This window comes from Poeciliopsis prolifica, unplaced genomic scaffold (assembly GCF_027474105.1).
Source record: "Poeciliopsis prolifica strain line A6 unplaced genomic scaffold, Auburn_PproV2 SCAFFOLD059, whole genome shotgun sequence".
Classification (NCBI taxonomy): Eukaryota; Metazoa; Chordata; class Actinopteri; order Cyprinodontiformes; family Poeciliidae; genus Poeciliopsis; species Poeciliopsis prolifica.
Genome location: NW_026562434.1, coordinates 2,733,224 through 2,747,961, shown reverse-complemented (window position 1 = coordinate 2,747,961; position 14,738 = coordinate 2,733,224). Strand labels below are relative to the sequence as shown.

The 14,738-nt window shown below is 39.0% G+C and overlaps 1 long non-coding RNA gene across 1 annotated transcript; it reads right to left on the bottom strand.

Moving 5' to 3' along the window:
• Positions 1–4,245: 4,245 nt before the first annotated feature.
• On the bottom strand, positions 4,246–5,365 carry LOC129379655 (uncharacterized). Its single transcript, XR_008608221.1, has 3 exons — positions 5,215–5,365; positions 5,022–5,136; positions 4,246–4,371 (listed from the first exon to the last, which is right to left on the bottom strand). It is a non-coding gene; the product is annotated as an uncharacterized LOC129379655 (long non-coding RNA).
• Between the last annotated feature and the right edge of the window lie 9,373 nt (positions 5,366–14,738).

Below are 14,738 nucleotides of genomic sequence, written 5' to 3'. Positions count from 1 at the left end.
CTCTCTGATGATGGAGATCCAGGAGATTTAAAGTCAACGGGAGGAAGATCCATTGACCTGTCACTCTTAAAGGAGACACAGCTGGGTTCTGGTTCTGGTTCTGGTTTGAATCTCTGATGGATCCTGAAAGAAAAACATTTATTAGAAATTTTCTGTTTTTTACTTTCAAGATAATTTTTTTTTATGTGACTATAAAATAAAAAGCTGTAAACTGAAATCAGAACCAGACAGATCATCAACCTGATGTTCTAAATGATTCCTATCAGAACCGGTCCAATCCTCCAACATGTTCCTTATCATTGATCCTCCCATTGAAGGAGGGTCTGATGGAGCTTCAATCAGAACTGAATGTGAATTTGGAGAACATCTCATTCTGAGTTTGATTCACAGGAGACATTATTTAGAAGATAATCCACCACGTTCAATGATGTTTTAATCTCAGAGATGCAACATGAATCATAAAATTCAGTCATAGAAACTTTTTCTTTCAGCATCATGCAAATATACTTTGTTTTATATTCAGTGAATACGTAACAGTGGTCAGTGGGGACATGTTCACTTGGCTGACCTTTACGCTTCAACAACCATCAAATCTTTCAAAATGTAACTTTTAAAATATATTTGCATGTTATATGACCAAGACATGTGGATAATTTCATTACTTGATTTCTGTCAAAAAATTTGGGTTTATCTAAATATGAAAATACTTTAGATAAACCTGAGACTCAAAATGCACTGAATTCAGAGAATGACCCAATTGCTTATGAATGATGTCAGTTAGAGATGATCTGGTTCTGAAAGATATCCACGAGATAGTTTTTAGCTTTATTGTGGAAATTGTTAATAATCCACCATGTTGGATGATGTTTGAACCAGAGAGATGAAAATGGAATCAAAAAATTAATTCATAAAAGGCTTTTTCTTTCAGCATTACTCTGGAAAATAAATTAAATTTAGATTTAGAGAACAATCCAAATACCAATTTATAAATTAAACTAATTTCTGCCTTTTGTGTTTGTGTGTTAAATTAATATTGGATGGCAAAAATAAGAGATATAAACAGAAGTTACAGCAGTTAGAAACAGCTCACCTCTCTGATGGTGGAGATCCAGGAGATTTAAAGTTAATGGCGTCTTCCTTTGACTTGTTGCTCTTAAAGGAGACACAGCTGGGTTTTGGTTCTGGTTCTGGTTTGAGTCTCTGATGGATCCTGAAAGAAACATGATGATTAAAACTTAATCAGCAAAGAGGAGCAGCAGCAGCTTCATCACCACGTCTGTTCTGGCCTGATATAGTGAACGCCCTGAAAAGGGCTGTGGACAGTTAGAGATGGTGACCTCACCTGTGACCTTTGCTCTGGCTCTCATCTTCCCCACACAGAGTAAATGATTAAGAATGATTTCCAGATCATTCTTAACATTTTCCAATGCTATAAAAATGTGTGGAATAAATATTAAATTTCAACATTTCCATGAACAAAGATTTGTGTCATAGCCTGTGATGTTTCCTTCAGCTGGGCAGGACGCAGGCAGGTGGCTGTTGTAAACGAACCGGTGGGTGTGTGGTGGGCCGTAGAGAGCAAAAGGGGGAAAGAGGAAAATAGCCGAGGAGAGATTCTACAATTTATGGACCGAATCATTTGCATTCATTGCCAATGAGGAAGGATTACCTGAATGTTTTCTCTGCAGTGAGAAGTTGTCAAATAACAAAAATAGTACCGTACTGTCCGGACTATAGAGAGCACCTTAATATATGCCACACCTACAAATTTTTTTGAAAACGTATATAAGCTATGCTGAGCTAATAGCCATGTGGTTCAAAGCGTATGGAAAACGTAGTGCCTTATAGTCCTGAAAATACGGCAATGTGGACATTTCCAGGGAAGAGACATTAGTTGCCGCGTCAAGATTAAAGCTCCATCTTACAAGTCTGATGTTGAGAAGCTGTCTAGTGATGTTTGCTAACAGAAGTCACATTAAACACGTAAGAACACAGTCCTGTCTTAGGCACAAATATTAGAAGCCATGTTTTTATCAACTGATTAATGATTTTATCAGTATATATTTAGAATGACTCTCTGCGATATTATTGTGTTTTGTTGCTCAGGTTGCGTGTCAAAAGAGACGAGGATTCTGCTGTTTTGCACTGACTTGCTTGGCATTTGCACAGAAATCAAACTTAAACTGTATTAATTTAATTTTATGTTTAGTCTACTGTTTTATTTTTATAGCTGCAGGTTGTGTTTTATTGATCTCTGTTTGCTAACCAGATAAGGGCATGTCAGGCACGTTTCGTTTTGTTGTTTTTTCATCACTTAAAGCTCCACTGTACAACAGAGTCACGTGGTGCGTCATACAGTCCAGGACCCACTGCAGGGAAAATAAACATTTACTCATCAATGCTAATTATCTTAGTCATTTTGACAGTGGGCTAAAATAGCTAACATAAACACTTAAAACTTGATTTGCCTTCATTATAAGCCTTGTATAAGGCTTTTAGATTTTTGCAGCTTCAGACTGATCTGGTTTTTGTTTATTTTGGTCCAAAATGGCTCTTTCAACATTTTGGGTTGCCGACCCCTGAGTAACCCAAAATGAGCTTTTCTGATCTTTAAAACAGTCTGCAGCCAAGTTGTTATAGAGGTTAAACAGTAATAAGGCTTATTTAGTAAAATAGCAGAACATTTTCTTATTTCATAACTTGCTTCATAAACAGCTAAATTTTCTCATATGGTCTGTTTTAATAACTACAGTCTCAGATAAATTCAGCCCTCCAGCTCTGTCAGCAGCAGAAACATCAACATTTTACCTGTTGGAGAAAACATAGACAATCTTCGCTTTGCATTGTTCCCACATGATGACAATAATACAGTATTATCCAATTAAATATTAGATTTTTGTTTAATATGGGTTGTAGCTATGTTGTTGTTCGGTATTTTAAGATCTGGTTCAATGTGCCTCTTTTTAACCTTGAGCCCCTGTTCCTCCAAATATCTCTTCACGGTCCTGCATGTAAACCTAGAAATGCTATTCATTTCTATCATTCTATCTATCATTCTATCTATCTATCTATTTCTATTATTCTATCTATATCATTTATTGGATCTCAAGGAAAAATCAGATCAAATATTGGGATTCCTGTGAACCACATTGACCTGGAGAAGCTCTGGGTTGAGACTGTGGGTCTAATGGACCGAATTAAAACTCAGAAGTTCTTTCATTAATTTTGCAGAACCAACGATGCAGTTGGACTTTATTGTCTCCATGGTATCATGTTAACATAGAGACATCAATGTCATTGATGTAATGCATATGTGTTGGAGACAATGTGATATTATTAATCAAATATTCGTTATGCTCATGTAACCTTATAATATCTTTATTTTATGCATTTATTGTTTAATCTCATTATAGGATTAAGAATGTTTCTATATTGTTAATTTGCTCTGATTCCTTTCTCAGAAGGCCTCACTGATGGAAAGCAGAGACTGTTTTTCCTGAAGTGTTACCTCTTGGTGAAAAGCTCTGCTTCGTTGAGTTGCTGCATTGCTATAAAACTCTCATTGTGAAGATTCACTACATATTCTGTTAGACTCTGTGTCTGGAACGAGATTATCTAGTGCAAGATAATTGTGTCTTAGTGAGTAAATGAGAACTGGCGCTGTAGTTGTGTGAAGAGTTGTTTCCCCTCCCTTTAGAGCTACAGCGTCCTTGTGATTAGGGATCCTGAAAACAACAAAAAGAGAGGAGCAGACACATGTGCTTCAGAGCGGTAGGAGATTGTAACTGAAGCACATCTCTGTCTGTTCTCCTTGCGAGCAAGAAAGAATCTAACTCTTTTGTCTTTCCTGTCTTTGTTAATATGTGTTTTATAGGTGTTTAACCCTAACAATATGAAAGGAAATTAACTGAAATTCAGTCCAATGTTTTCATGACAACAGAACCCAACAGACTTATCATCACATGGCCACAATAACAGATAGAAACTGAACACTTACAGCAGTTAGAAAACAGCTCACCTCTCTGATGGTGGAGATCCAGGAGATTTAAACTCAATGGGTTCAAACTTTGCCCTGAGGCTCTTAACGGACACACAGCTGGGTTCTGGTTCTGATTCTGGTTCTGGTTTGCATCTCTGATGGATCCTGACAGAAACATGATGATTAAAACTTAATCAGCAAAGAGGAGCAGCAGCAGCTTCATCCACGTCTGTTCTGGCCTGATATAGTGAACGCCTCACCTCTGACCTTTGCTCTGGCTCTCATCTTCCCCACACAGAGTGGTTTTAGAGGGAGGGACTCCCTCCTCTCTGTCCTCACACTGATCCATGCTGCTGAATCCACATCAGCTCACACACACTTTCTAGCTTCACCTGCAGAGGAAACACACATCATTCATCTGCACATCAACTCTGATCATTTACATCATTAGTGCTGGAAAAAGATCAGCTGCTCCTCCTCTGATTGGCTCTTCTTCTCTGCTTCATATCAGTCAGGTGAATGCAGTCAGACAGCAGAGAGGCAGAGGAAGCTGCCATCAGCTGCTGCACTTCTACTATCAGTCCACTAGATGGAGACATGGAGCAACATTTACATTCCCCGATTCAACCTGAACAGGAAGGATTTTAGTTAGTTAATTGTTAAACGATACAAGTGGATTACCTGCTACATCAAAGTTCAACTAATTAATAATCTGACTGAATCAAAGACATTTTAAAAATATTTCATTTGACACAAAGCTGCAAGAAACTGTTGTGTTTGACATTAATAGTTAGTCTGGAGTTTGATTCCTGGGAATAAAATGATAAATTAATTTGTTTAGAAAATAAATAAACATCAAGCTGTTCATCATGTTTTTCTTCAAATTCATCAATAATTTAATAATCCTGTAGATTAACTTTCAAACAGCAGAGATGAAACTTTGAGCTGAATTTAAAAGTGAATATTTTCTCTAAATGTCAGAACAGAAACAAATAGAAACGTTTCTGTAGATAATCTTCAAGCAGAAACAAAACAGACTTACAGTTTGTTCAAACTGTCCAAAGAGTTGAAGACGAACATCTGAACCACAGACAAAACCCCAACAGAACCGCAGGAGAACCAGACTAATGCCACACCTGTACAGAGACTCAACAGAACTGGACTTTTTCCTGAACAACAAGAGTTCAAAGTCAAAGTGTTATTAAAGTTGCATAAGTGATTATATGACGGCTCACCTGGTTTGTAGTTTCTTCTTTCAGAGCAGCAGAAGGTTTGCTGTAAAATCAGAGGCAGGTTGATGAATCTTCATGAGACAGGAGAGAAGTTCTGATGAAAATGTTTCATGATGGAGTCATGAGGAGAAAAGAGTCCAGAGAAAAGAGCAGCTGGTTGATTCCTGCTGTAGTAACTGGTCAGAATATAAATAGAAACAGGAAATAATCAGAAAAACTAAACTAAACTGTAATCCTTAACATCACCACACTACTGCAGCTGAAACCACACATTGTTCTAATGCAGATCATTCCTAAAGCTCCTATATAATCATTGATCATGATGTTAGTGTGGTGAGCAGAGTGAGGACAGTCTCTGGTTAAAACCAGGATCAGCTGAGGAGGTTCTGCTGATCCAGGTTGAAACCCTGATTTCATTTCAATCATCAACCTGAATTTAAAGTCAGAGTCAGATCAAGCAGCAGAGAGGTGGCAGCTTGTTCCAGACTCATTATTTACACATGCAGCTGTTTTCCAGCTGTTCTCCTCCACAGCTGGAGGGAGGGGGATGTTTGGAGGAGAGAACCTGAACATTCAACCTCCAGGTTTTACAGCTGGATTCTGACCTCAGCAGCTGGAACAAAGACAAAGATGAAACCAGTGACTCCTGGAAAATGGGATGTTTGGATCTGCAGGTCTGCAGATTCATTGACTGGGATTTATTCAGAAAATGTCTCAGAGCTGAGAAGAGCTGAGCTTCTTTAGACTGAATGCTGGGAAACCTTCACTCCTCCATTCAGTGATGTTCAGGCTCTGAACTTTCAAAACTAAAATCAGTTAGTGTTTGATTAAGCAGCTTAAGTTTTCTAAAGGAATATTGCATGAGATGATCTGAGATCTTAGTTTGTCTTCAGGATGGTAATTTTCATTTTTCATACTTTGACAACCAAAATGATATTTCGCTCTGTTGATTCTAACAGTGTAAGGAGGAAGTAGGACTGCCTACAGTCGACCTTTGACCTGTCTGAGACTGACACCTCCTAGCTCCTCCCACCTGCTGGATTTGTTCCCGCCTTAAGTTTTTATAGTGATGCTCATCGTTATCACCCCTCCCTTTGAGTTTCACAGAGTTTAGGAAGAAAGAAAAAACCTGCCATGTTTGATAGAATAAATGGATGTTTATATAATAACTGAGCATTAATTTTTATTGTTAGTATTTACATATCAAAGATTAATAAAACTGTTTAAATGGGTTTTAAATATTTTAGTTACATTTTAGAATAATAAGGGATTTATTTGTAGAAATTACTTTCATATTGACATAAAACATTTTTAATAAAACCAACATTTTAGCTGCTTTAGATTCCATTCCTTCCTCTTTACTTAAAAAACAAAACAATCACAATCTAAGCTTCTGAAGCTTTTAAATTCTTTCTTTGGAAATTACTGAATGGAAATAGCAAATGGCTTCTGATATGACATAATGCACAATATAACGTATGAACCTTTTGACCAAATGCATCATGGGATGCTTTGCTGGTTGATCCCCAATGTCACATAATGTGTTACACAATGTTTTGGATTGATTAAATCCATTGAAAACAGATTGATCACTTACTGTTTTAAACTAAACTTAAAACTGCACTTTACAATAAACTTAAACCTTTACTAGGCTTCCTTTAATTGGAGTTTTACCACAAAAACTTGGACCAATTCAGTTGATTCACCATCATTCATGACTGCCGGCTGCCGTCCATCACCACCTTATCATTCCTCCTTAAAATAAAAGGAACAGCTTGGTTTGGACCAGAAGCTGCAGGAAGAGCAGCGACATTCTGGATCCTGCTGCTGCTGCTGCTGCAGGTTCTGTCCTGCAGGGCGGCGCCGCTGGAGGCGTTTGAAGCTCATCACCAGGTTTGTTGGTCATGAAGTATTTGGAGGGCAGAGTCCAAACCGTCGTCCATCTGATACCAGAACAAACTGTCTCCAGTAGTGGGACACATAAGCAGCAACGTCCTTCTGAAATAAGGATCTTATATTCCTGGTTCTGCTGGAGGGTTTAAAGGAGAAACTCATTTCACCCACAGCAGATTCACAAACAGAACAATGTCTGTATGCAGCTCTGTCCTCCCCAGAACCACGACGCCCTTAAAGAAAGGAGAACATCTTTAGGAACGGCGTCCAGAACGAGAGCAAATTCCCTGGAGGGAACTGGGATCCAGTAGCTGGATAGAAATTCCCAGGAAGACTTTAGGTAGCGTCAGAGTTTAGTCATTGTTTTACTAAAGTTCTTGATTGTAAAACCAGTTGGGGACAAACAGAGTTTGGTTTTTGTCAAGAATATTCTGGTTATTCCAGATGAGAAATGTGTGAGGAGAGAAATGTTTATAAATAAGAGACCAAGCAAGAAGCATCTGATAATGGGCTGGTTTTAGTTAGACTAACTAGTACTATAGGTTAGTTAACTATATTATAGTCAGACTTTAGTAACAATGAAAGGCCACGCAGTTTAAATCTAATTATTGATCAGATTCCACAAAGAGTGGAGGTTCAAAAAAAACAAAGATATTAAATTCAAAGTAAAATTAAAATTATACATTAAATATATAGATACATGTGCCATTGATTAAAATTCAGAAACAACTGTAAATAGGTGTGTTTTTAGTCTTGAGTTAAAGGAATTCAGTGTTTCAGCTGTTTTGCAGTTTTCTGGAAGTTTATTTAAGAGTTTGTGTACATTGAAGCTAAATTCTGCTTTAAAATGCTTGGTTTTGGCTCTGGGGATGCAGAGCAGACCAGAATCAACTAAATGTTAGTAGTGAAGTGCAAAAATATTTTGGTGAAAAAATGGCACTCTTATGGTTTATAAGAGAGCCATTCCACACATATTCCACACATTTATTATTCATAATAATTCAAATTAACAATATTTGATCAAAATATATTTTATTTTTTGTATATCTTTAGACCAACGTTTTCCAAGGTTGGTCAAAAGGTTGGGTTTAGCAATCCAACTAATTTTTATAAAATATTCAGTCTTACAGCACAAAGTAATCATATAGCCAACTCATCCCCTGTGTAATGAGCAAACACGTGAATTAGAAGGACATTGTAATAATTAGCAGAACCTTCTGGCAGACAACCAATCAGAATAAGACCTTGTGTTCATTCATGAGGTCTTGCTATTACACAAACCTGCCAAAGGGGGCACTGTGGTGATACACAGATTATCCACAAAATCATGTTTATACGAATTAAACGGGCATCTTGCTTTATTTTTATTTTTTTTTTTTATTTTTTTTTGCATTTTGGGGCTTAATGGACCAATAGAAACCTTTCTAAGTTTTTAGATTTTTGTCAAAATTAGCAGTTTCATGGCTCATGTCCTGTTAATTCAAAATGTCCTTCTAGTGTGGTGTGTATTCTGACGAAATGTCCTACTAAACAATATTTACCAATTCACACACATACACACACGGCCACTGCATGAAGACTGCTGGCTTATTAACCCCGTTCATATTTATAAATTCTTTAGTGAGAAAAGAATGACTTCAATAGATTTTACGCTCAATAAATAGAGAAACTCTTTCAATTGATCCTGTTAATACTAAGTCCTGAACAGAAGGATCAACAACACTAATGATCCTCAAAGGGTCCACGAACCACAGATTGAGAAACTGTGAAGGGGAACTGTAATCACTTGAGTTCTTCAATGAAATAACAAAATTGACCCTCTTTCACACTTGCTGACGTTGAGATGCTTCAATCCTTTGCACTTTCTCTACGTGACTCACATTTTGACCACTTAATATTGGATTTTTGTCAAATCTCACTAACTAAGGTTTAAAATGAAATAGATGAAAGATTGTTCCTGTGTTGTCTTATTGTGAAAACCTGTCCACTAGGCTTTGTCAAGCCTCACAGACAGTGAAAACCTTCCTGCCATTTCCTGCCAAAGGCCTGCTGCCTCCGTCAGACCAGGCAATGGGTCGTGATGAAGGATTTTCAGAGGAAGCTCTGGAGCTCCAAATGCTGGCTGAGTTCAATCCAGAGGCCAATCCAGCTGCTGCTCATGACCAACACAACTGCTAAAGTCCAGGAAGGAACAACCTGAATCCCCAGCAGCCACTGAGGGAGAACCAGAGCCTCTCTGTAACGTCCATCTAGATCAGACCTCCAACTCCACAACAACAGAGTGAGGAGGAAAACTTCACTCTACCAAGTATCAAGTCCTGCAACCTCTTACCCCGAAGAGGACATGGTCCAGTTCCACAACTGGTTCAGATGTTTCTGAAAGGCTCTGCAGCCAAAGACCTGCTGCTGGTCCAGTGGTCAAAGTGGATAGTGAAGATTTGAACCATCACTGTTCTGACAGGAGGCTCAACAATCCTCCTGAGCAGATAGACTGTCAGTGTTCCTGTTTCTACACTTTACCTGCTTTCACATGGAAAATCTGCATTTTCTTGTTGGGTTTTTCAATCATTTACACTACAGACACTTATCTACACCTTCACTGAGTAAATGTAAGATTTTTGAGGGGTTTTCTAGAAAAGACATCATAATAATTTAGCTCTTTCTTAATTGCACATAAATTTACTGGATATAACAAGATAAATGAGCCAAAATCAGTTCAATTAACTGATGCAAAAATCACTTTAATCAGATTAAATGAGATTAAAAAGTGTTTCAGATGAACAAATCACAGCATCATGAAGTTACTTTTCTCTGTGTGACAGATTTCAACATCTCAACATCTTAATCCCAGTTTGTGACATTTGGTCTCCAAGCTGTCAGATTAGTGGAGATTAATCTGCATGGCAGGAAAACTGGGATGATGAATGGATGAATGCAGCTCTAAATAAATCAACTCATCGGCTCTCGTCCGGTCTCGACCCACTATCCTAATGTTTGAAAGGCTTTGCCACGGTGACTCCAGTGGAGACGTGGAGGTTTGGTTTCCTGCAGGAGATTAAAGCCGAACACAGACTGGAGGAAACACTCACAGTTTTTAGTGGAAACAGACTTTACTCAATTAACAGCAGAAGCTTTTGCTTTTATTATTAACACTTTTAATGGACCAAATTCCTGATGAATTTAGACCAAATTTGAAAGTGTAAATATCCGTAATCAGTCAATACATCAATATTTCGGCCCAAATCTTCATATTGATGCATCCCTGTATGTAACATTTAGACTAGATTGTATCAAGTGGGAAAGTAGGAAACCTGCATTCCTGCAGCATGTTTTAAATGTTGATGTTGAGGGTGGAGTGTTTGGTGGGAGACATCAGAACGTGAGACGGCGACACCAGCAGCCGGTCCTCCACCTTTTGGCTCTCGTACTATAAAGGTCATAAATGTCTCTGCTCAGGTTCTGCATGAGGGGAAACATTCATGGGATCAACGTTCAGCTTGGAGGCAACAGGAACAAAACAAACTGCAGTGAAACATTCAAGCTAGCAGAATAACCAGTAAAAACCCCAATTAACTGGTGGAAACTAATTTGGTTAAACAAACCTGTATTTAAATGACCCAATGTTGAAGACAATTAATTGATTATTCTGCTGATTATTCATTTATTGTGACGATTAATCAGATTTAAAATTGGCTCATTATGAAGATTTTTCATTTAACCATTTACACCTTTTTTATACAGTTTTATACATTAAAAGATACAAAAAAACAGAAAATTAAATTACTTGTTAGAATATATTTACAAAGTTTTTTTCATCTATTTTAAACTTTCTAACTTATTTCCTGCAGTTACAGGGTGAGTCTTTCTTCATGATCTTTAAGGAATGAGAAGCTCAATGTTTTTATCCAACCTTGTTATTAATCAGTGAAATAGGTTGGAGGAGAGATGTTTGGTTCCTGTTGCAGCTCAGTTAATCTGTTTAATCTGAGAGATTAGCTCCAGTCTAACACTGCAGTGAGGATTAAAAGCAGCCAGACAAGGTGAGGGACGGAGGAGAGTTCACCATCAGGAAGTTTGAACCTGAGCAACAAACTGCATTTTAATCACAACCAGCTGCTGATTTTACTGTGTTTTGGGATTTCCAATTAAATCCTTTATTTTCCACTTTGGTTTGAATCAGGTGTGGCCCACATTGGCGCTGTGGCGGGTCATATCCATGTTGATTTATTCTCAGCTAAAAAAGTTTTTGTTATCAGATGTAAAATAAAGCAGAGATGCAGCGATCAGACCTTTTCTGTCCATCACTGATCTCCAGTTTTCATTTTGCTCTGATCTTCCAGTTCCTGGAATTTTTTCTCCAAAGAGAAAAATATTCTGCAGGTTCTGAGTTTCAGGTAGAAGTTCTGAATGAAAAAGAAAATATTAAGATTTTCTTGCTTCATGCTTCAAAGCATTGACCTCTGACCTTCATGGGATGGGAATGTTTTACTTTAATTAGGACTTTCTGAAAGGCAGAGTTGATGAAAAAATCTTTTTAATGCAAATATTTAAATTTGAACAGGAAAAGAACAGAATGAGCAGCACATGAACCAAATGCAGAAGAAAAATGTTTTTATATAAAACATATGAAAAAAACTGCAGCAAATTTACAAAAGGAAGATTTAATATTCAAATCTGACATGTTGAGAAAAATAGGAGCCGATAGAAACAGAAAATGATCAGATTGAGAAAAACTGATCAATATTTCAATGAAATCTGATGAATGAAAGGAAAAAATAAGAGAAACAACATCTTGATATTCAGAGTGAGGCTTTGACTGGAAACCAACAGAAAAACATGAGGATCCTGGAATAATCCTGGAATAATCCCAGCTTCCATCTTTAAAGGACTGGAAAAAGAAAAAGTTTCCAAGGACTCAATCAGAATCGTTTCACCAAGAAATAGATTGTAGAGACTGAACTATCTATTCACCAGTGAGAGAGTTTCTCTGACAGGAGGAAAAACTTTAGACTCTTTAGACTCAAATCAGCTCAGAATCACTGAAGAACCATAAACAGGAACCCAAATGCAGGAATCAGAGGTTCAGTGAATGTGGTGTTGAAGGTGTGGAGGAGGATCAGTGAGTCAGAGGAGACTCTGTAGAAGGACAGAATGCCAGCAGGACAGTCCACATACACTGCTACTCTGTGAGACAGAGGAGGAAGAGAGACGAGTTTCTCTTTTATTGTGCCAGACAGAGTAACCATCATCATCAGAGCATCTCAGACTCCAGGAATGATCATTCCATCCAAACCAATAGACTCCAATGTTTCCTTTCCTCCTGATTCTTCTGTAACTCACTGATATATCAACATCTCCTTTCCACTCGACCTCCCAGTAACAGCGACCAGTCAGACCAGTTCTACACAGCAGCTGATTCCAGTTATCAAATCTGTCTGGATGATCAGGATATGACTGAAGCTTCTTAACACATGTCACCTTCCTGTTGTCTTTAGACAGTTTGAGTTTTCTGCTCACTGTTTTGTGTCGATGGTGAGTTGACAGGAATCTGATCCAGAGAACAAACACAATCCAGCTGCAGTTATTGATCATTTATTGACACTTTGACTCCTGAATGAGTGATGTTACAGTTTGAAGATGGTTGAATATGAGCTGCTTTGTTGTCATGAATCAGATGAAAAACACACTTACATTTCCTCAGACCTGGAGTCAAGAATCGGCCTCCAGCAGGCTCCACCCTGAAAGGAGGAGGGGGTCAGACCATCAGTCTCTTTCAGCAGCAAACATGGACATTACATGTCTCTCAGACACACATTGTCCTCCACTGAGACAGGAACAGTCCAACATCTGGATTGCAAACTGCAGTGGATGTAGGAAGGACAGTTGTGCTGCAGCAGCACAACTCATTTCTCCAAACACAGGAAAAGCTCCAACAGAGAGGAGAAAGGAAATCCCTCAGTAACAACCTGAAGAAACTCACTGTAGCCTAAAAGGACATCAGGAAACTAAGGAAACATTTCTGGAAGCTCAACCTGATTTAATAATCAGCATTAAAATACAATCAATCTAAACTCTGATCAACACCTGGATACCTGATCCATCCACACTCCCACACACAGATGAAGGAATGAAACACTAAACAGCCCTGTTGCTGAAAACCCGCTGTGGCCTCACTGTAATATCCAGAAATACAAACATTAAAAGGAGAAGCTGCATCACATTCAACAAAGATTCAACAAGAATCAAAAATTTGATCTCTGAGCTCAGACTCACAAACCAGGGAGAGGCTTCCATCATCACACACCTCTGACAAACACCTCCAACCTTTCAGCACTTCCTCTACCAACCAGCACCACCAGGTGGCGCTGCACACAATTACAATGAGCCCAAGAAGAAGAAGCAGCATCCTGAATCCAGCAGCTGCAGTAATGGCTTGTGAAAGTGTCCAAGGAGCATCTGGAACCAGAACCAGCAGATCCAACAGTTCAGAGAGTCTTTGTTTGCATCTTTCCTCTCAGATTTCCAAGCTGCTCTGAGAAGGAAATGACATCATTACTCTACTGATGATGTCATGCTCTGATGTCACTGATCAGGAGCTGCTGGACTTCTACATTTCCAGCATGGGACAGAGAAGATCTCAGTTCTGATGAGGAGCTGGCCTGCCTTCACACTGATTGAGGGTCAAAGAAATATTTCCAGATGAAGTCAGACTAAAATGTTGGATTGTCCTGCTGTTACAATCAGAGGCCAAGAAGAAGCTTCAAGTTCTTCTCCTGTTCAGCTCCACGTTCCTGTTAGAGACTTCAGCTTCTCATGAGGCGAACAAATAAAGCCTGGAACAGACTGACACCAACATCCTGACATCTCAACCCTGAACAAAGCTTTGCAACATCAAGGTGACTCTTAGCGCCATATATGGACAGATTTCCTCTAAAGGGGGCAGAGCCTGGATTGGAGGAACCAGCAGCAGCTTCCAGGAACAAACCTTGGGAAACCAGCAGACTGACTAAAGACATTTCTCCCTCTTCCTCCTCTATCAGACCTTCTCTGCTCCTGCAGCAGGTTCCTCCATACCTGAGAGCTTCCAGTCTCCAGTGTGGATCCTTCAGTCCAGCCGACAGCAGCTTCACTCCTGAGTCTCCTGGATGATTGTAGCTCAGGTCCAACTCTTTCAGATGGGAGGGGTTGGAGGTCAGAGCTGAGGCCAGAGAAGCACAGCCTTCCTCTGAGACCAAACAGCCTGATAAGCTGCAGACACACAATTCATCACAAGATGAGAAAATGACAACATTGAGGTAGAGACCATGGTCTAAACTGATGGATGGATGGATGGATGGATGGATGGGATGGATGGATGGATGGATGGATGGATGGATGGATGGATGGATGGATGGATGGGTGGGTGGGTGGGTGGATGGATGGATGGATGGATGGATCTGTAATTATGCTTCTTTTTGCACCTTAGATGCAGCAATTTGTCAAGAGCCCAGAGTTACCTGAGAGTTTCCAGGTTGCAGTTTGGACTCTTCAGTCCAGCAGAGAGAAGCTTCACTCCTGACTCCTTCAGGTTGTTGTTACTCAGGTCCAGTTCTCTGACACTGGAGGACTGGGAGCTGAGAACTGAGGACAGAGCT